This window comes from Gymnogyps californianus, chromosome 6 (assembly GCF_018139145.2).
Source record: "Gymnogyps californianus isolate 813 chromosome 6, ASM1813914v2, whole genome shotgun sequence".
NCBI lineage: Eukaryota > Metazoa > Chordata > Aves > Accipitriformes > Cathartidae > Gymnogyps > Gymnogyps californianus.
Window position 1 is genome coordinate 35,601,897 of NC_059476.1, and position 22,051 is coordinate 35,623,947.

Genomic DNA, 22,051 nt, shown 5'->3' on the forward strand with positions numbered 1-22,051 from the left:
CCATCTTCTCCTGCAGTTTAACAAGAGCTTAGTCCAGACTTGGAACTCCAGCCCTGATTCTGCCTCATGCTTGAAGCTATGCTAGATCAAACTTTTTGTATTCTTAAACCATCTTTTCTTGGCGGTGGTATTTGAAGAAAGCAAGCTGTGTTGTACAGAAACCCACACAAGCTGTGTTCTCACTTGAGCCATGGCCTCATACATTGAATTAGAAGAGTTTGCCTTCCCCGTAGCATTTTTGCTTGCTCTTGTTCAAATCGTGGAGTTCTTCCTTCTGCACCTGGCAGAGGAACTTCTGAGTCAAAGTGCCAGAGTAGTATCCTTAAAACTAAAACTAAATTAGACAAATCTTCTGTTTAAGCAGGTAAATGTATGACTGTAGTTTCTGTATTTTTCATTGCACAAAATGTCCCAAAATGTTAAAATGCCATTATGGAACCAGCTTTCAAAGTATTGTTACTGCTGCTACTGGTGGTGAATTATTACCACTAAGAAAATCAATACTGGCATATGATTTTCCAGCATGCAGGTGTCTGGCTGATCCACTGCTTAAATAAAGACATAGGTCTAAACTAAAGTCAGTAATAGCAAGAAATGTCAGCTGATGTATTTCAGGACCACAAAAGAAAATTAGATTCCTTTGAAACTTGGGGCAACATGCCACATATATAACTACTTATGAGGATTCAGGGTTTTTCCTTTCTTTTCTCCCATTCTCCAAAGTGCTGCTGTGAGTAAATAAATGCCTTTCTCATGTTTATACATTGTATAACCCCTTGCCTTGAAGAACTTGCCTCCTGTTGCACTCGCTAAAAAAACCCCAAACTCTAACTGATAACTGAGGATCACTGAGCAAGAGAAGCAATAATGCAGTGCGTCGGTGAAGATGTTTGTTTGGTGCTGGGTCACAAGACTGTTTCAGTTGTTTATGTTAGAGGGGGCATCAGATAAGATATTTGGAGGAAGGACTCAGAGCTCCTTGTTTCATCCTTTCTGTCTTGCTCTCGTGGTGCCACCTCCGCAGCAGGAGAATGGCTTGGCTCCTTCCCCTGGACCCCTGCCCCTCCTTTTAAAGGCTGAAGTGTGGGAGCGGGTTGGGGGTTTATCCAAACTCCTTCGGTTTTAGTCCACTTCAAGACCTTATGTAAGTGAGCCTCTATTTTGAGCACGAAAGGTGCCAGGGGACAGAGCTGCATCCGTCTGTCAAATGGCAGGGGCCGGAAGCAGCAGGGGAGGCTGGAGAGGGAAGGGGCCTGGGGGGAAAGGGAACAATCTGGACTGAAAGTGAACCTACCAACCGAGCCTGCCTCAAGCCTGTCACTGGGACGAGCAGTAGGGAGGCCACTACTGGCATTTTGTTAAGACAGGGGCTGGTTTCCAGGCTTCTGGGGTTGGTGAAGCCGTCTGGTATATTTCGTAGCAGTGGAACTGCATGTGAAGGGATATTAAGCTGTTATCAGAGACCTTTTCTGTCTGCTAGCTCTTTCTGCTGCAAAAGTATTGCTATGGAGATAAGCAAGGGAGTACCCTACAGCAACAGTGGTACAAACTCCTCTTTCTATCAGGCTCTCTATAGCCCAGAAAGAAGAAAAGGGGCTTTATGAATGAGGAAGAGTCTATTCAGTTAGTGTCTTCCTCTTATCATGACTAGAGTCACCCAGAATGAAAATAGAAATTATCAAAGGTTTTAAAGGTGGTTGAAATTTCAAGGTGGTGATGCATCCTGCTCAAGACTGTAAATAATGCTAGTAACAGCTTTTTGTTACTACAACAGTTAGTAGTGCTTTACTCTTAAGATGCTGGGTGAAAAGAGGAGAGCACTGCAATGCAATCTTGCATCTGATTTTTTTCCTTGGATTATTCCATGAGAAAAAGAATTCTTTTTGTGAAATTATATGATAAGAATGTTAATGAGAGGTTGATTAAGCTATGGCATATGATAGCCCCTAATTAGATATGTTGCCTCAGAAACTGAAAACCCAAGAATTTTTACTACAGCAAGAAATGCTTATCATTCAACCAACAGTAACCAGCAAAACCTCCCAAACTGAAGGAAAAAAGATTACTTCGCACTTTAAAGGATTCAGAATGTGGCAGGCAGTGTAAAAAAGGTAAATACACTGTAGCAGAAATCCGAATACTTACTAAGGAAGCAATGCAATTGGGCACATTCTGCAAATATATGTTAATGGTTCAAGCTACATGTACTGTAAAGTGGCCTGCAGACTATAAAAAATATTTAATTTCTAATTCAATTTTTTACAGTTTTTTTGACTGTGAGCTAAACTATATCCATAAGGCTTCTGGTGATAGACCTCCTTGCTATCTAATGTCTTTTGCACAGCTCTTAAAATATGTATTTCAATATATTTGCAGAGTGCAGATACGAAGTTTGCAATCATGGCTGTTTCAGTCACCTGGGGAATTAGAACAAGTTGGAAAAAAACTCCTGGAAATGGTCAGAAGAATAATTCTGAATAATGGATTTGTGAAGATGTTAAAAAATAACAATCTGTAAATAGAACAAGGTGTGAAATTTGTCATAGAAAACGCATTACTTCTGACTGATCTGGCCTTGGGGAGCAGACTTTGGCAGTGCCAGTCATATGATATTCCGCTGGCACGTCTCCAATGGGAGAAACCAATGGCAGCTGGAAAGAAAAGCCGGGAAGCTCCTGGCGGGGCCCTGGTTGCACTTAACTGCCCTGATGAGTCTCACCTGGGCCCCCAGCTGCCCCCGCCCACGGGCCCGGAGACCCATTTAAGCGTGGGCACGGCCGTTATACCTGCTCTGGGTGTGCTGGGGGGAGTGCTGCTCTCCTGCTTGCTCACAGCCCTGGTCTGCTTGCTAATTCGGTTAGCCTCACAGTGTCGTGTTTCCTGGGATATAAGGTAAGGGGAAGGCTTAAAAGGGGAGTTTGTTTTTTCTCTTTTTTTTTTTTTTAAATGTATATATATATGTTCCCTGCCTCCCCCCTGACAGGATTGTTGTGGTATAGTAATAGAAAGATATTTTTGTTGGGAGAGAAAAGCTGGTATGGAAATAAGGCAAAATCTTGGCTCTGTTTAAGCGAGTTGTATAAATCCTGATGAAGGTAGCCGGGCTGCTGCTTCTGGCCATGTGACCATTAGGTAATAGCAGAGGTTTCTGTTTGCTCTGCTCCAGGGTGCAGCACAGTTCTGTAGGGGCTTTCTGGTTCCTTGCACCCACCGTGTGGGGTTGGATGGTGAAACCATTTCTCCTGGCGTGTTTGGCCCCATGCACCATCCGTCTCAGGCCTAAACAGCCTTGTAGCTGTTTGCCAAGTTAACTTGTAGCTCTTAACAGGTGTAAAAGCATAACTCTGCTCCTGGCAGGTGCTTTGAGGACTCTCTGCCCTTAGGGGCTGGGGGCAAGAACTTGAATTGTTCACTGCCACATCACTTGGAGTCATCTGTAATGTGCTGCCACTTGTATTGGGGGAGGGGAAGTTTGGGTATTGTCTTGTGAGATGACAATGCTGTAGGCTCCTTCAGTCTCACTGTGTCTTGACTCCAATGACTTATTTAAAGTGGCTGAGGACTTGTAAAAACAATTACAGTTAAATAGGGTGGCATGGAGGTCTGCAGTGGAAAGCCTCTCTTTTATCTGACTTTTATCGGCTCCTTTGTCTGTTGACCCCCCCTCCCTGGGACAGGTTAAAGAATACTGAACTACTTTTATTCTGTGACTGAGATCTTGCATGCATTTGAGCTGGCTATTTCTATGGCAATTTATCCATAAAATTACACGACGGACATGCCTGGGTTTCTGAAATATCATTGTCCAAAACAGTCATTTACTTAGAATAGGGAATGTTGTCCTTGTATATTTAAGAACTATGCTACTGTAAATAATAAGAAGTAAATTTGGTTGTTTTTATTGTTTTATGCAGAGCAGTGAATAAACATTAAAGGAATAAGTAGCAGCAGGATGGGAAAAGGGGAAGACAGAATGTAGAGAAGATTGCTTTAATTAAAATCTGTGAGAGCCTCTGATTTCTGTGATATTTTAAATTGCATTGAGCTGCAATGTAATTTAATTTTGAAGGCATTTAAGTAGTCCATTTTTGAGTATTGACTGATGATCTTTTGCTCCATATACAAAATTTGAATAACCATTTATCTTATTGTTGGAAAAGTGAGTACTGCAGCATAGCTTCTGCTTTTCAGAAATATTTTCAATCGGTAATCAAGCCAACATCAGTCACTGTGAATTAATGGAATAAAACTCTGGCTGCAGTAGGTTAATAGAAGTGCAGTTAAACCTTGCACCAAAAATAAGTCTTATATGAGCTGTTATATCAGGAAGATGTTCAACAGTCCTGAATTGACTCTAAATACTCTTGCTTGTTTAATTTGGATTTTTTGTGCTGCTTTGTACCTGGATAAGTATGTGTGGTACTTCTGAAATCCAGTTGTGTTGGCATGGTTTTGAGCCCCCATTGACTGATTTCAGGGAAACTTGTCTTGCTTGGTTCTTTTGAGTATCACCTCAGATGTCTTGTCGTAAAACAAAGCTCACTAATCGTCCTTCTGTAAGTGTATTGTAATAGTTTGGCCTGAGTTAGCAAATGATGTTTGGACTTCTGCTTTTGTCAGCCAGCATTTGTCACATGTCTGCCATCACCGAGTCCCCATGATGTTCTGTTGAGGAGTCTCAGGGCTGGATTATGGCAGGCAGCTGGTGGTGGTGGAGGTATGCTTTGGGAGGAAGGGGGGAGCACCTTGGTGAGAACAAGGAGCACTGAGGAGCGTGCTTGGGCTGCCTGGTTTCATCCCCCTCTGCCCATTGTATGGTCTCACCATAGATGGATGCAACCTCCTCCTCCTGCGTTGGGAATGTCTTGGGACATGAGGCTTGTTAGACTGTTCTGGGAGAGTGTGCTACACCTCTGGGTACAGATCAAAGTATTTACATTACTGTGCAATTTTATGTATACACACATATATAAGTGAACAAACTAGCTCAGTACTAATGTAGGAGTATAGCAGGAGCTTTTGGGAAAATGCATTATTTCAACATCGCTAATTTGCCATCTTTATAACTGAAATTTGGAGCTCTGAAACCTGTATTTTTATGTAGAAAGTAATGATCGTTCTTTCACTTCCAGGACTTACCTATCAGAATTAATAATTGTCCTGGGAAATTCTCCATTTCTGGAGTAGAAAAAAGTTGAAAAGCAAGCTAGTTTTCAGGCTGTTAATTGTTCAGATCAGGTGCTGAAGCATTACAACAGCTACCTGTTCTCATTATTTGTGGGCCAGCTGTGTGTGTTTCTGTCTAAATTAGACTTACCTTCTGTGATTTCAAAGTTAATCATAGCAATAGTTTGGGTTGGAAGGGACCTTTAAAGGTCATCTAGTCCAATCCCCCTGCAGTGAGCAGGGACATCTTCAACTAGATCAGGTTGATCAGAGCCCTGTCCAACCTGACCTTGGATGTTTCCAGGGATGGGGCATCTACCACCTCTCTGGGAAACCTGTTCCAGTGTGTCACCACCCTCATCGTAAAAATAAAAAAAATTTCTTCCTTATATCTAGTCTAAATTGACCCTCTTTGAGTTTAAAACCATCACCCCTTGTCCTGTTGCAACAGGGCCTGCGAAAAAGTTTGTCCCCGTCTTTCTTGTAGGCCCCCTTTAGGTACTGGGAGGCTGCTGTAAGGTCTCCCCGGAGCCTTCTCTTCTCCAGGCTGAACAACTCCAACTCTCTCAGCCTGTCTTCATAGGAGAGGCGCTCCAGCCCTCTGATTGTTTTTGTGGCCCTCCTCTGGACTCACTCCAACAGGTCTGTGTCTTTTCTGTGCTGAGAACTCCAGAGCTGGACACAGTACTCCATGTGGGGTCTTAGCAGAGCGAAGTAGAGGGGCAGAATCACCTCCCTTGACCTGCTGGCCATGCTTCTTTTGATGCAGCCCAGGATATGGTTGGCTTTCTGGGCTATGAGCGCACATTGCTGGCTCATGTCCAACTTTTCATCTACTGGTACCCCCAAGTTCTTCTCTGCAGGGCTGCTCTCAATGCCTTCATCCCCCAGCCTGTATATTGATACCAGGGATTGCCCTGACCCAGGTGCAGGACCTTGCACTTGGCCTTGTTGAACCTCATGAAGTTCACATGGGCCCACTTCTTGAGCTTGTCCAGGTCCCTCTGGATGGCATCCCGTCCCTCAGGTGTGTCAACTGCATCATTCAGCTTGGTGCTCTCTGCAAGCTTGCTGAGGGTGCACTCGATCCCACTGTGTCGTTGATGGAAGATATTAAACAGTACTGGTCCCAATATGGACACCTGAGGGACACCACTTGTCACCAGTCTCCATCTGGAATCACATTAAATTGTGAATTTTTCTGATTTGTACCTCTTGTAAATGTTCACCTTCTTTTTTTTTGTCCACTTTCACACTAAAAGATTTTAATTTTCATTCATGCTAAGATTTCCTGTTACTTAAATGTTTGCTCAGCTGTATTATGGCTGTTACCCCTTTACTGTGTGTTTTGTAGATTATCTACCATATCTACTTTATTCAAATAAAATTATTTTACAGCTGGAACTGTTGCTCAGTAACTATGGTTAACTCATGTTTTTTCATGGAATACCAAATTAATTGCATGTGCAATCTAACCTCTTAAATATTTCAAATTCTTATTGTGCAATGTCTTAGGGTATTTCCTGTTTATTTGGAGCTAATTAGGTCCTTGAATTAATTGCAAGTGTGACTTTTGGCATGTTTAGAATATTTTTGTATACTCTAGAAATGAAAATGCCAGAAAAGCACTTAGTATTTTGAATGTATTCATCTTAATGGATGATTCCCAATCTATAAAAATGTAAGAGGAAATTGTTTTAAGCCTTAAAAAAAGCTATGCAGTATCTAGCTGTGGAAATAATTTCAGAAGCTTTCAACATTGATCGTTTTAGCATACACAAGGCCTTGAGCTGATGCTAAGTATGTTTAGTTTCATAAGGCTACTGTGCTTGCAAAGTATGAGAAATTTTTTGTCCTGCTTGGCAGAAAAATAGATCCAATGCATACATTTTCTCCGAAGCTGTGGTTTTTTACAAGATTCAATAACAAAAAATATTCCTGAAGGTGCTTATCGAAGAATCTGTACTGTAGCAGTTCTTACAGAACTGAAACACCTTAATTTTCGTGTCATTTTATTTTTGATAGAAGCAGTGGCTATATGTTGTGCTTGTGAAAGGAATATCTATAGTGTTACTCCATCGGGCATCTAATGTGTTCTGACCCTTGGTTCATGAGATGAATGTTGAAGTGCAGTGCTCACGTGGAAAAGGATCCTGGAAAGATCCTTTAATCTATTCTTAACCTTCAAATTAATTTCTTGGTTGAAATAGGTTAAAACCAAACAAATGGCAATAGATTGCTTGGGAGTTGTGGTTCATGCAGCTATACTTCTTGTTGCTTCAAAGCAGGCAGGCTAAGGGACTCTTATGTAAAAGGAGAGGGCACCTGGGAATACCTGCTGGCAGTTTCTGTAGAAAGGTGAGCGGTCCAGTGTGAGGAGATGGTCTTTTCCAGCAGATGTAGTTTATGTCAATGTAGAGCTGGCATTCTGAAGAAACTCCGAACTAATTACTGTGCTGTGTTAATGTGAATTAGGGTAAGATAAGCATCATAAGAGAATAAATCCATGGGCACTTTGGCCTTGGAAGGAAGTCTGTTTGGATCAGTTTTTGACATAGGTGTGCACTGAGGAGAGAAAAGGGATGAGTGAGAAGTGTTACACAAGGCAAAGATGACAATCTGGGCAGTGGCTGCCACATGCATGATGTAGGTCAGGAGTGGGGCATGCATGGCCCTTTGCAAGGTGCAGTAGGGCTGGGCCCTCCATGCCAAGGAGGGGTACGGATATGGGCAGGCTAGTGACTATTGTCACTTGGGTGTGTGAGCAAGCCCATCCTCACCTTTTGGGAGCCTTAGTTTGTAGCTGAGTTTCCAGGATTGCAGTGACTTGTGTCTCTTCTGGCATTTCTCATAGGTTTAGTTTTAAAAGTGGTAATAGAGCTTGTTCAGGTGATACCCTGCTGTACTGCCATCAGTCACTGTCTTAACTACCTTGTAGTCACTGATCTGTCCATCTAGACTCTGTTGGCTCCGTGACTCCCCCATACTTTCTGTTTCTGGGATAAAATCTCCCATCTGGAAGAAAGAATCAATCATTTACCCTGTATTTATGATCCTGCCACTGTTTTCCCCTCAGCTGTCCCTTTACAGCTCTTCTGCTGGCTGTCACCAGCAGGAAGTATAGGTAGTCAAGGCTGTGTTGGTTGTTTCTCCTACATTTCCCTGCCCTGAAGCATCACCTGTCTGCCCTTTCAAGGGGTGTGCAAAGGCGTCCTTCAGCTTTTTTCTGCTGGTACCTTTGTGACTACCGGTACCTTTGTGACTGCCGATGTTCAGGACCTCTGGTTTCCTCTTTAAGAGACTCCCCAAGCACCTGCTTGCTGCTCTGCAGTACTGATGTTTTATGACTATGTACTCGTGCTTCCTGGGGCAGCGTTGCTGTACTGGCAGCTCTGCTTCTTCTCAGGCTTTTGAGCCGCCCAGGCAGACTCTGCGTGGGGTTCTCTTAAGCTGTATTGCTGCACTCCATGGTGCTCATCCTTGCTACCTGCCTACTCCTTTACTCTGTTCTTGAGCTTCTTCATGTCCCGTCCACCACTTCAGTTCCTAATAAATAGAAGTTGTTATTAAAACTGGTGTGGTCACAGTTTTTAACTTAAATTTTGCAGGTAGATGGAACTATTACTTTCATGCATCCAAAAATCATGAGTCAGTTGTGCCTTCAGATCTCTCCGTATGTTTGTTGTTGTTTCCTTTATTGATTCATGCTTTTTGGTTTTTACTCTCCCTTATTTTAACATAGAATTGACAAAATTGTCTCTAAATAGGGAGAGATCTAATCCAATACTTATCTGATTCAAACTCATGGGTTTTTTGTTTCAGAAAAGCTTGTCTGTCTCTTTATTTAATCTCTCTCTAAAGTTTTGCCTAAGGCAGAGAGAGGTATTGTTGGGGTGGGAAACCTTGAAAAGGTGAGATTTTTCTGCAGTTCCAATTCCACCAGGTTAAAATGAGTTTCTATCCGCCTAAGACTTCTAGTACAGAGATGCGTTGATAAACACTGCAGCTTTAGATGCTTAGATAAACACTGCAGCTTTAGATGCTTAAATGAACCTTTAATTGTTTGAGGTTCATTTTTTCTCTAGTTGTAGCTGTTCTATAAGAACATATGCTTGTAGTCTAGATGCTTTTAAATTCAATAGTTTTCCTTTATCTGAACTACTTCAACTTTATTTGTGTATTTTCCTGTTTTGCTTTTATGAGTCACAGTATCCAATTCTCTATAGCATTATCTTGGTCTTTTATCTCTTTGTAAAGTGCTAGGTGATACCTTGTATGCAGGGTGTTTTATTAAATTGAATTTGTTTGCTTTGTATTACACTGCAGATCCTTTAGTCTCTGTAAATCTTATCCTAGGCAAGTCCGTCCTTCCTTCCTTCCTATCCCCTCGCTCCCCTATCTTTTTAATCCAGATGTCTCTCGGCTGAGAGGCATTGCTCTTATACAGCTATTGTAAGTGGAGATCAGACATCCTTGACTTTGTGGTATTTCCCCAGCGAACACACTTGTGCCTTTTTGTAGCTTTCATCAGAGATACTTTACAGAGTAGAAACTTCTTGAGCTTAGGGTAGAGATGATGGTGGAGGCAGCAGCAGGTCAGAGCAAAGTTGTATAAATGAAAAGAAATGAGATCTTCCCGAGAAGAATGGAGGGGCCAGAAAAGATCAGTAATTGTAAACCTCTGTCCTGGAAGGGGCCTTGGAAGAAACAGCCACTGCAACCTTCCTGTGGCAGGCAGAATCTGAAGGCAGGTGGTTTATTTACCAATAAAACATTTTCTTCAAAAAGCTAACCTTACTGACTTTTTTCCTATTATTCTTCCAGACCAGAACAAGATAGGCCAAATCCTTCTTCAGTCTTCACTTTTTAAGCCTTTTCATTCTCAGCAGCATTGGGTGTAAGATGCCTTAAAATTTCTTCAGTATTTTTAGGAACTACTTGAGCTTGAAAAGAAAAGAAACCCTGCTTGATTCTTGTGCTGAGTTTGTGAGTCTAAGATGTTCTTTATTTGGGAACAGAGCAAGTGTGCTACGGAATTTATGCAAGTATAAATTGTTAAAAGGGAGACTGCCCTGCTTAATGATGGTGGCCTTCAAAGGAAACCACTGTCTTCCATTTAATTTTGGAGAAACATTATTTCTCAATCTCTTGGTTATTACCATATATCCTACAAAGCAGTTGCAAAATCACCTTACAATCTGTATTTCGCAACTTATAACTTTTTCATATTTTTAGAAAGAATACAGCTTTAGGTTATAAAATAAGAAGTACCAGAGCTAAATTAAATAGCAGAAAATCAAACTCCACCCACCAGTTTAAAATATCCAAAGTAGTAAGAAGTGGACATTACAATTATCACCTGAAGAAAAATGGCTTGGGGTCTTATTCCAGTACCCTGCAAAAAACACTAGTAGTTTTTAATAAAAAGAGCACTGTTGGATTTTTTTTTTTATAGCACAGTTTTCCTTTTGTGGATGGAGCTCTGATGCGCTCATATAGCGGAGTTGTTTAAAATGTCCATCTACTGTTTTCTCTTAAATCAAGTGGACAATAACACAATGAAAAATATTTTCATACATGCAATACTTCTGCTGTCTAAATATCAAGTGCCTGATCAAACAGTTTGCATTCCCATCTTTTGTGTCCCTTTTTGAAAACAGCTCTGTATTTCACTTGTTAGATTTCAAAAACACTTTTGAAATGGAAATCAATCCCTAACTTAATTTAAATCTAAAATTGCTTGCCTATCAGAACAGCCTGGTCTCCTTCAGGCATTTTATTATGAAGTACCAATTAGGGACCTAATTTAACTTGTGAAATATACAAATCACATGGAATTCACATGTGCTATATAAAGAAAAATATGTGTGAATACTGTAAGATTAATGCATTTCAGAAGCTAAATTGCCTGTCATCATACTCCAGGCCCCCTGTGTATTTGCCTCATTCTCATTGGCTTGTCAAGAATACAAAAAGGGATTAAAAATGTAAACATCATTTGTATTAAAAAGGGAAAGTAAATCTGTTGGGCATTTGTTCATCATCTTATGCTGCTAAGATCTTCATGTAATTGTACCTAGGAGATAAATAGGTGCGGATCTTCAAAGTAAAAAGTGGTCCTTTGGGTTCCAGGCCAAACTTAAGCTGTTAAGACCTGATGCCCCAAACACAAGACACACGGGAAATTTTGGGTCATGGTAATTTTTTTGAGATTTCTGTCCTCCCTCCCTGAGCTCATCTTTTTTGTTTATTAAACTTGTTTGTGTGTCACAGTGAGGTAAAAAGAGGCTAAAGGATTTTCTCTGCCTTCATGTGATAGGCATCACCTCGGTCATCATCTTAGGGATTTAGGCAGGGAGATGAGTGCTCAAAACTTCAGTTTGAGTTGAAAAGCTGACATTTCTGAATGAGTCTTTAAGAGACTTGTATTTCTGTAGAGGCTTTTGTAAGGTATTTAAGCCTCATGTAGTCCTTCAAGGGGTACTAAAATCTGAATAACAAATACCTTTTTTTGGTAACAACTAATCTCTGTCATGGTGCACTGCTCATACAAGTGAGTTGTTATTCCATCTATATAATTCCATACAAGCTACTACATGTTGCTTCATCTCTACCCTCTAATTTATATCACCTTTAAAAACACAGATTTAATTATAACAATTTTACTCTCAATATTAAATATATACTTACCCTGAGAACAAAAGATAATAGAACAAAAATCAATTAAGCAAAATCTAAATTAAATTCAAGCTATATTGAAACTGAATGCACTTCAAATAATGATCACAAAGAAAAGAGGGTAAGTACTTTGCTTATTGGGTTGGAGGAGAAATAAAATACAACCAGTGACAGTCGAACAGCTTTTGTATGTACGGTAAGATTTTGGCTACATCAACATTTTAATTATTCTGTGAAGAAGAAAATATATCAGATGAAGTTGCCTGCCTGAAGCAAAACCAAGTCTCATGCAGAATGGCAGACGGGGGGTTCCCGCAGCCCCTCGCAGGACACTGGCAGCTCCAGCCCCGATGCAGGGAAGTGCTGCAGGTTGGCTGTGTCAGGCCTGGGGTGGGGGTGACCAGGCTTGAGCATGGCAGAATCATGAAGGTGACAGTTTCGCATCAGCGAAGTCCTGAGAACAAGCAGGAGGGAAGCAAGAGCCCAGTGATGGCTTTGCCTGAGGGGACACGGGTTCACTGTAGTTTTATGACAGACTCTGCGTGTCTGCTTGAAGGAAAAAAGAGCCCAACTTTGGTAATTAAAATTAAGGTTCCTGTTCCCCTTCTAAACTGAAGGTCCTTAAGGATTAAGGTGAAAGTTGCTGCTTTTTTCTGGTTAAATAAGACATATTTCTGGTGCAGTGTTTTCCCAGGGGTGTAAAGGATAGACTCTTGGTGTTGAGATGCATTTTATTTAGCAGCGGCTGCAGCCCTCTCAAACAGTGTTGTCCCCCATGCACAACAGGAGTGCTCCTTGTCCTGCCTCTGGGCCAAGCCTGGCATCTGGGCTTGCCTGGCACCTCTGCTGCTTACCCGGCTGAGCCCTTTGAAGTGGCTTGTGGGGGCAGTGGTGGTTTCCCCATGCCAGCAGCAGGATAGCGTGGGACAGTTGCCTCTGGTAGGAGGGCATCCGCTGCCACTGAGCCATCCCACCTTGTTGTGGCCCTTTCTTAGGGGAAGACACATCCAGATCCTGACACCTTGGAGGGTAATGCAAACTGCTCTAGTGCGAATGAGAAACCCCTTTCTATCTCAAGGCTTTAAGGATAAGGGAGGTCTTGGTACTGTGGTATAGGGAAAGAGGGAAAAAAAATCATCCCAATTCTAGTGTGAAAAGGGAACACCCTAACACAAAGGAGGTATCTTTCTGGTATATGGCTCACAAGGCTCATGGGTATCAGTGCCGTTGCATCAGCACTCGCTTCAGGTTTGGTTATATACTGTTTTAAGAACACCTGTCCCAAGACTGAGGAGTGGTTCTCTCTGGCAGTGGCTGGTAGCAGGTGCCTGGGGAAACAAAGAAAACGAGTAGGAATGATGTTTCAGAAAACTGCCAGTTTTGTGGAATGTATCAGAGATGTCTTCAGGCAGAGGTGATGGTACCTTTGTGCTTAGGACTAAATGGATTTTTTTTTTTTTAAATATCTGTTCATTTAACTGATTGCTTACTGACCCCATTTAAATGTTAGTATCTGCAGTAACCAGGGCAATAAGTTCCCCAGTCCAGTCACTTTCATAAAATCTTTCTATTTCCTTGGTTTGAGTCTACCATCAGATAACTTCATCTGGTGTCCCCTATTTCTTACATATGATGTGAGACAGTTAATAGTCACTCCTTATTCATCTTCCCGTGTCGCTACTGAGTTGACAGACTTGGTTAGAGTGCTGCTTTGTCATGATTCTTCCAGATGACAGCCTTAACCTGCCTAACTGTTCCTTGCACAGAAGTACCTCTGATCACCCACTCTACCTTCCTAAATATACAGTACGCTTATTTTCAGAAAGAAAGGCTGGATCTATGTACAGTACTTGAGAGGAGGGTTGAGCTGAGTGGTGACATGCTGATTTGTTTTGTTTTTTATTCCTCTTCCAACTCACAAACTTCACATTTTTGTTGTTGTTTTGACCAACAGTGAGAGTTGAACCAAAGTTTGCAGCCTTTTGAGCATGCACGGTAGTGACTCAGTGGATGATACACTGAGTTAGGGTGACACTTTTTTGCCTTAAATCAGAGCATGACATATGGGATAGGGTATTGCAGATCTGTGATACTTCTGTAACAGAAATGAGGCTAATGGAATTGTGTTTGGTTTTTTATAAACAGCAGACTTGCTGAAGGTCACCATAGCTCTCGAAATTCAGAGTGTGAGGGGTCTCATCTCAAATTTCCTTTCTTTCGGGATAAGGATTCCTGGGTAATGGGGTGTCTTCTGGAGAGCTGATACTTCAGAAAAAGGGTTTGAAAGGAGTCCTTCCACAGCTGTTACAATTACACTCCAGAGGGGTGGCTGGAGTTTGATAGCTATCAAAATAGACTTAATTGCCAGGGCTATATGAAAGTGAGTGATTAGGATAGAAGCTGGTCTGTGCTGGAAAACTAATGAGCTTCTTGTAAATAAACATGCTAAGGTGTGGGGAAGGATGAAGTTTTCCTGCAGGCAGTTGTCTTTATTGGAGGGAACATTCCTTTAGAACTCGGATTTCAGCTGTCTGTTCCATGAGTGATTGGAGACAATGAAGGCAATGCAAAAAGCTGTCGGAGCCCAGGATGAGTTGGGAGGAGTTTTACCAAAAGTGGAAACCATTTTTTCCAGGTAATTCTCAATTGATGAACCTGCTAAGCCAGTCTTCATACAGATATTTTACTTTAGCTTATAATGTGGTATGATACTGAAAATAGTCTGGTTCAAATCTGCCAGAAATAGTTACTGAAACCAGAGAGATTACGTGATGATATAGGTTTTTTCTTTGCTTACATTACCATTTTGATATCATCATTACCCTTTTGATATAATCAACAGCTACAAATATAATTTGATTTTTATTGTACAGCTGCAATGTGATTTTAAAAAAAAGATTAATATTTTATAACACCTAACCTGGAGTGCAACAAAACCTTTTTCATTAATTCAGAACAAAAAACTCAAAAAACTTTCTGCCTTTTAATAGTACTTTTCTTTTCTGCTATTAATTTTCACACTTTGCAAAGATACCAGTGGGAATGATTCACACAGTTAATTCAGTCCTGCCCATCTGCTGGTTGCTGTTTTGGCTAATGCATTAAAAATTTACTTGTGTATGATTCCTTTTAGGCTGCTATTTATTAATGGTTTAAGAATGGTCTTTTGAAGTGAACAGCATGTACGCAGCAAACATTTTGTTCAATTTAAATGAAAAAGAATGAAAGAAGTGCTGTTAGCCTAGTTCTTTGAAGATGTTTGGATTCAGACACTGAGTTTGAGATATCCCTGTACTTTTTTTTTAATAACATGCCCTGGAAACAAAACAAATTTTGAGGGTTTTCTTTTACCTTTTTATATGAAGGTTCTCTTCTTCAAAGACAAAACTAGTTGAGGGACAGGTAATGCTTGTGCACAGCCTCACAGTTCTGCTATGTGAGTGCAGTCTCTGCAGCTCTCTGCTGTAGCAGCAGTACTGCTGTGGGAGCCTGTTCTGCTCCTGTGCTCAGAGAGCAGAGGTGGCTCTGGCTGTATCCACACTATGTCCACCAGGATGGACGTGCAGCTAAAATAGCTGCTTCTCTCTAGTCCCCTCCCTCCCAGGGAGGTCTCTAGGCCAGTTTTGAGACAGGTGTTCCTGGAAGGAAACCTGGTGGTTTCCTGATGCTGGAAATCCTGTGAAGACACTTGCCCACAGGACAGACTCATCCTAGGCTCCCATCTGCCCAGTGGTGGCAAGGGAGGATGGTGCTAGAGCTTGGCTGGAAGTGTTGGCATGGATCTGGGAGGTCTCTGTCCCTGCAGCATGTGAAAGGTGGCAGCACCTGTAGGTTTTAGGTAGGTAGGTTTGTAGGTAACTGTTACCTTCAACGTATCATGGGAATTTTCACTGCTCATTGTAAGACGACAAGTAATGTGTCAGAGCACCAGTAGTGTCCCAGGCTTATTTGCCTGGCAGACTTTTTGTATGAATGCAGTAGGTCCAAATAAATAATTACGAGTAGAAGTAGTAAACCCTGATGTATGTACTGAGACCAAGAACTACCATCTGGTCTTCTGTAAGGGTCACCATTCCCAAATGATATTTAATATTCTTCCTAGTTCCTACTAGGTGATCATGGTGACTGGAAGCATGACAAAGAAATGAGAATAGAAACAGCAACAGCTTGAGGAAAACCAGTTCAGCGGAGCTTGGTTTAGCCTCAAGTTTTCTATTAACAAGCTATATTGCATACTTGGCAGAGGCACTCATAGGGCAATAAAAAGCATCAAAAACCAAGGCAGTAGAACAATAAAAATAGATTTCGTGTGAGTGGAAGCTTCCTTTTCATAATGAAATACTACATGTGGGATTTTTGTGCACCGGCTTAAAGAAAGCATAAGAAACCTATGGGAAGGACTGAGAGGAGGCTGTCCCCCCCAGGCCTGTATGTGCTTCAGTGCCTAAAATCAGTCCTCTTGGGAGGAGCATGGAGGGGGACAACTTCTATAATGTACTTTACTTTCTGGATGTATCTCCTGCCTACGCAGCATAGTGATTGTTTGAAAGCATAACTCTTATTGCAGCTATACATTATTCACAAAGAGAAAAAAGTGTTAATTATTTCTGCTTGGGACAGTCAGTGATAACCTGCCATTGTAATCGTCTTTTTTTGGTTTTTGGGTGTGTTGGTTTTTTTTTTTTCCCCCTGTGGATTTCTGGAAGCTGTTTTATTTCTTTCTGCTAGGAAATAGATCATTTCTAGTGATGAAATTGCAGATCCTTAGTGCATTCCTTTTTAAACAGGGCAGGTCCAAATGCTACAGCTGATATAATTTTGTGGCAAAGAACCATTCATTTGTTTTAGCTGTACAAAATTAGAGATGAAAACAGTATGTTTAGCCTGCCATGTAAAGAAAGAATTGATTAGATTTAATCACTAAAGAAAAAGTCAGTGCTACGAATGCAACCCCCCCACCCTAAATAAGATCATTCAGAGTGAAAATACAGGCCAATTTGATGGATACTTATTGCTATTTTCACTGCAGTACTCCATCAATATAATTAAACCAAAAATGAAGATTTGAGATGGAAATTTTCATCACTCCTTAGAAATACAAGGCAAAGGGTGTAGAGCCAGCATCTATGCAGTGGAAAGAATAGAAATGAACTGATTCTGAATGAACTGGCTACCTAACAGTTTTTATCTTGATTCCTGTTTTGCCTTACTGTACCAGAAGATATTTTGATCTACGTGGAAAGTTTCATTAAAAAAGTTTAATTTTTCTTCACTGAAACTGCTTTCTGCATCATCTGCTCCCAAGTGGAAAATTCATTCCATGTTCATCAAAAGATGGTTATGGATGGAATGGCATTGCTGAGTGTGGTTGACTTTGTGGGGGTGCAATGTTGATGACTATGTGAGAGATGAGCTGTTGGCTGCTGGAGCAGCTGTGGCTCGAAGAGACCCTCTATGTTTGCATCTCCTTGCTTTCTGTGAGCAAAGAAGTCTGCACTCATCTTTGTGCAACTTCTGCTTTGTGCAAATCTGCAGTCCTGGTCGTAAATGAAGCATTCGCCCAGCAAGTAAAGCTACTGCATAGGTGATAGTTTGCCATTAGCTGTCAGAACAGATATAAGAGCATTTACACCAGCACTTTAAAGCTGCGATGAAAGAGCTCTGTTTTCCAATTCAGACGTGAGGCACATGGGCTTCTTATATTTGCTCAGTATTCCCAATTCACCATTAGACTGTGGCTGCTCTGTGCAATCTGTTTTGATCTGCTCCCATCTGCTCCAATCTGATGTTTTTTTCTGAAAAATGAAGCTGGCAGTGTGTGATTGTTGCAAAGGCAATCAGTTACTGAAGCTGTAAAAGTGTTCTGCCTGGTAGAGATGGAGTATGCTCTTACCAGACTGCTGCATTTCTTCCACTCCTTAACATCGTGCAGGTAAACTGCACCACGGGCTATTGGCACAGACTTAAACTGGCAGAAACAGAGGCAGCTCCAGCAGATCGGCTGTTGTACATAAGGACAAATCAGGGGGTCCCTGCTGTATTTCATGTTTTGTAAGGGGACTGTGTTAGAACAACTACTGGTTGTGTGTGAGTGGCTGGAAAACTGTATGCGGGGAATAATTGTAAGTGGCCAACTGTGAAAGAGGACGGGTGTACTGACTGGAGTTCCTCACCAGTCTGTCCTGGTGTCCTGGTTTCAGCTGGGATAGAGTTAATTTTCTTCTTAGTAGCTGGTACAGTGCTATGTTTTGGATTTAGTGTGAGAATAATGTTGATAACGCACTGTTTTAGTTGTTGCTGAGTAGTGCTTAAGTTCAGGATTTTTCAGTTTCCCATGCTCTGCCAGCAAGCAGGTGTGCAAGAAGCTGGGAGGGAGCATGGCCGGGGCAGCTGACCTGAACTAGCCAAAGGGGTATTCCATACCATAGAATGTCATGCCCAGTATATAAAAGGGGGGTGAGTTGGCTGGGAGGGGATGGATTGCTGCTGGGGCATTGGTCAGCAGGTGGTGAGCAATTGCATTGTGCATCACTGGGGTTTGTTTCTCTTTTTTTCCTCTTCTTTTTTTGTTATATTCTTTTTCATTACTATTATTAGAATATTTCATTATTATAATTGTTAGTATTATATTTCACTTTAGTTATTAAGCTGTTCTTATCTCAACCCATGAGTTTTACCTTCTTTCCTGATTCTCCTCCCCATCCCACTGCGAGAGAGGGGGAGTGAGGGAGCGGCTGTGTGGTGCTTAGTTGCTGGCTGGGGTTAAACCACAGCACCTGGGTCTGGTACTGCTCAGTTTTTTGTTCTTTTTTTTTTTTTTTTGTGAATGACTTGAATGAAGGAATAGAGAGTATACTTAACAAATTAGCACATAATACCAAACTCAGAGGGAACAGAATTCCAGATGAACTGGATGAATTACAGAAAGGCCCCCCCAGAAAGCATGCAATTTTACTGGTACAGCAGATTCAGCAGTTCAATGCATACAAATGTAAGAACAGCATCTATGCAGACACGGGATACAGAACAGCCCTTCAGAAGAGAATGCTGGAAGTTACTATGCTCTGTTCACTTGAATCTCAATGCCAGCAATGTCAAGCTTTTGTGAAAAATATTAACACTTCTAGGATGTATGAGGGAGATTTATTTTTCTGCAAGAAAGGAGTCGTCATCCCCCTACTCTGCTTGTTATGCTGCCAGGTGCAGCCCTGGAGTATTGCAGCTAGTTCAGGCAGCAGGTTGTAAACCAGGCAAAAGTAGCCTGGAGGAAAGCAAAGAGTGATCAGAGGTAGATCAAATGTGGTCTTGGAGGGCTTGAAAGAACTATGTTTGCATAAGCTTACAAAGATAAAATTGAAGCGGGATGTTTGGAGATGTCATTAGCTCTCAGATGCAAGAGAGAGATCTGTGCAGCACCAGGTGATGATCTGCTGCACTCCCCTTGTCTAGGGACAAGAAGTAATGTGCTGGAGTTACTGCAAGAAAGACTTGGCCAGGCACTGGGGGAAATGTGCTAGCAATAAGCTAGTTTTTAAAACAAACAAAAAACCCCAAACAAACAAAAAAAAACCTTTTGGCTCTTGGATCATGCTATGGACACTGGGCCAGAAATCAGAATCATCACAGAACAGCCCAGGTTGGAAGGGACCTTGAAAGATCATCTGCTCCAACTTTTTGTGGGAAAGGGAGCCTAGATGAGATTATCTAGTCTCCTGTCCAGTTGTGTCTTGGAGACTGCCAGTGATGGTGTCTCTACCATGTCCCTGGGGAGGTTGTTCCAGTGAATGATTGTTCTGACTGTAAAAAAATTTCTTTCTTATATTGTGATGAAAATCATAATGGAGGTCTATAATGTTATGGACCTATGACTTGTCTAACCCTGCCTCTGAAATAGCAAAAACCTGAGTATCTTCATGTTATAAAAAGAAAACAGTATTTTCTGGTTTGTTTGGGGGGAAAAAATCAGATCTTTATAAAATATGTATTGTGTAGTAGGGACTGAGAATTGTTCGCCTATTGTGTAGTAGGGACTTAGAATTGTTTGTCTTTTGCTGCTGTCTTGCAGAACAAACTTTCCTACCAGCTAATATATGACAAAGCCCTTGCATGGCATTGGGAGGGGAAGAATCCACAGGTTACTGCATTAGGCTTCAGATCTAACTTTGGTAGACCCTGGATGTTTCTATCTACTTTAGCAGTAGTTTAGATTGTCACCAGGTATATTTGAGAACACCAATACCTACTACCAGATGATGTAAATAAATACTGCTTGCTTCTACCTTTCAAATCTGCATATTAATAAATACTGTATTCCCCTGGTTTAAAATTATACATCGTTACTTGGACATAGCAATTACAGCATGTATGATATAGGTGAATCTTCATTTATTATTGTAGAACTTTAGGCTTTGTAAAATTAATGTTTTAGCTGTTTACATGAACCATTGTTTTAATGAAGGTGGCCCAATGAGAAGCTAGTGGTGGAAAGCAATTAAATGACACTGCTAGGCAGAGACGACAAAGATGGATCAAACTGTTCTGATAAGAATACCGATTAATTGTGCTGTTTAGCTATAAACTTGTTGAAGTTTAGATGTTGTTTTTGTAAGCTTCATGGGACAGGTGCCTTAACTTTCAAGGAGTGATTAAGTGCTACAGCATGCAGGCTGCGATGTGAATCATAATCTTCAGACTAATGTGTGCCTAAATTAGTAATTTACTAAGTTATGAATATGGGAAATATTTTGCCATGATATGGCTGGGAATAGTTAATGCAAAGCTGTATTGGCAATGCCCACTCAGTAGTTCATCCTTATTGCTTCATGACAGAATGTTTCAGGCTGCCTCTGGGAGGGAATTTGAAGAGTAGAGGCAGAATGACAAAACCCACAACCATAAGGAGGTCCTGTGCATTGATGGCTTTGCAAACAAACTGTTGGTTAATTGGATAGGGGGGTGTATCTGTGGAAGGTGGAGGCCTTTTTATATAGGAAGAGATGTACGTCATGCTGAGGGCTCTGAAGGCTGCAACTTGAGCAGTTATCCCTTCAAGGGAAGATGGAAAAGTGAATGTGTCTGTGCTTTGAATGTTAAGGTACCTAAAGTTCGATTCTAACCAGTGTCAAATATAACTGGCTGTGCATGTGCATCTTCTCAGTTCTGCCTCACCTGCTACATCATCAGTGTCTAATATTTAGGTTCACAACTTCCATTAACCACTTGCAAAGAATTAGAGTGGTTTTCTGTTGTTAACTGAGCAAAACCTCAGGTACTTACTGTATCCTTTACAGCTGTTATGGCAGGGCGAGCCGCTGAAGGCAAAAGAGGTGAAGGGCATGTTGGAGATCGAAATGGGGGGTCTGTGTAAGAAGGAATTGGGACATCTCTGCGTAATTTCAAGAAGTGTGTTTTGGGGGCTGGTCTGCTCTGGGCAATGGAGCCATTCAGGCTGGGAACAGAGTGAAAGCAGTCTGAAATGCCATGGTGTGGCTCTGCACTGGGATTAGCAAGGCCATGTGTGCTGCTGCAGCATGACTGTGTTGCACATGAACCAGGGTCAGGGATGGCACAGAGCCGCTCTGAGCCATGCAGTATGATGCTCCCTGCACACTGTTGTCACGGAGAGCTTTCCTGTTTGCCTTTGTTTGTATTGCTGGGTTTTTGTTATGTCCACATGGTGTGAGCCAGACTAGCACTTTAAAAAGTAATGAATTTTGGAGCACGGTGTGAGATGTTGATCAAGCAGAGGCCAGGATTGAGTCCTACAGGGCCTCGCTGTGTTCTTCCCTTGCTTTCTAGGCACTTCACACCCAGGCCCTACCTTGGCTGCACTGCGCACAGGTCAGTGCTGTGGTGCTGACTACTTTCCTCTCGTTTCTGCTTTTTAGTCTCCCATTTGTCACAAACTGCTTCTTATCCTTGTGCATGGGTACATCACAGAGGCTTTCTCGGTGTGTTCGTGTCAGCAGAGCTCCCTCGCAGAGGTGCACAGGGAAGATTTTCTGCCAGTGCCGTTCTGCACCACGAGCAGAGCTGCGATGCGCTCTCATTGCCAATGTAATTAAGTAATGCTAACCTGACCCCCATAAAAGCACAGAAATGAAGTAGCTCCCGTTTTAAGAATCCACTCGAAGAAGTGAGGGAGGAAATATTAATGAATGTTGCTGCCATTTTCCTTGATCTCAAGAAAGGTACAGGCGAGATTGTT

General features: G+C 41.7%; 1 long non-coding RNA gene across 8 annotated transcripts in view; it reads left to right on the forward strand.

Annotated features, from left to right (window-relative positions):
* The first annotated feature begins 2,810 nt into the window (after positions 1-2,810).
* The window catches only part of LOC127018083 (uncharacterized), a 284,395-nt gene continuing 265,154 nt past the window's right edge, over positions 2,811-22,051 (forward strand). For all 8 annotated transcript variants that reach the window (XR_007766704.1, XR_007766705.1, XR_007766703.1 and 5 more), the window contains exon 1: positions 2,811-2,892. This is a non-coding gene — a long non-coding RNA (uncharacterized LOC127018083). The remainder of the gene's footprint in view (positions 2,893-22,051) is intronic.